Source organism: Camelina sativa, chromosome 11 (assembly GCF_000633955.1).
Source record: "Camelina sativa cultivar DH55 chromosome 11, Cs, whole genome shotgun sequence".
Taxonomy (NCBI): domain Eukaryota; kingdom Viridiplantae; phylum Streptophyta; class Magnoliopsida; order Brassicales; family Brassicaceae; genus Camelina; species Camelina sativa.
The window spans coordinates 10,445,278-10,445,977 of record NC_025695.1 but is presented as its reverse complement, the minus strand read 5'-3'; positions in this window follow the sequence as shown (position 1 = coordinate 10,445,977).

Here is a 700-nt window from a genome sequence, read left to right as displayed (position 1 = left end):
TCAGTTGTCATCTAAACTATTAAGCTATTAGATTGTTTCAACAGGAAAATGTCAAAAGGCTAACTTCATATGCATGCATGCACATTTGACTATTTGAGTGAGCAGATGCATAAGGAATTAGAGCATACCAAGGCTAACAAGTATTGAGGACGCAAGCTTCCTATGGCAGAGTTCCCATTTCAAACTCACTAAATTGTTGAGAGACCCAGATCCTGTTGCCTCTTCGGAGAGGCACTGCTGATATTTTTCTTTGTAGCAAATGCAAAAGCCAAGGACTGCATTTTTTGTGTCCAAGAACACCCTTTCACCCCTAGTGCCATCAGATCTATCACAGAAATTAGAGTTATTTGACATAACTTCAGGCACATTGGAAAGGTTTTGGCATTGCTCTTTAAGTGACTGACGCATAGATCGAGTCAACCTTGACGTTGGCTCAGATATCAAATCCTTGTCCTTTGACAAACAAGTTGGGATAGCTCTTCGACCCCTTCTGGAGGCTCTGTTTCCTGTTGGCTCCTTTATATTGAGTTTTGTTTTACTTAATTTATGTCCTAAAACTTCCCCTCCATTTCTATCAATCACTATTTCCTCAGCAATTTCTTCCCCATGTGATCTGATGCAGCTTTTCCATGCTGAGCAACAGACTTTTCCCAGGGCAGTACTAAACAAGCTTTCAGCATGCAAGAAGCCATCTGTCTGG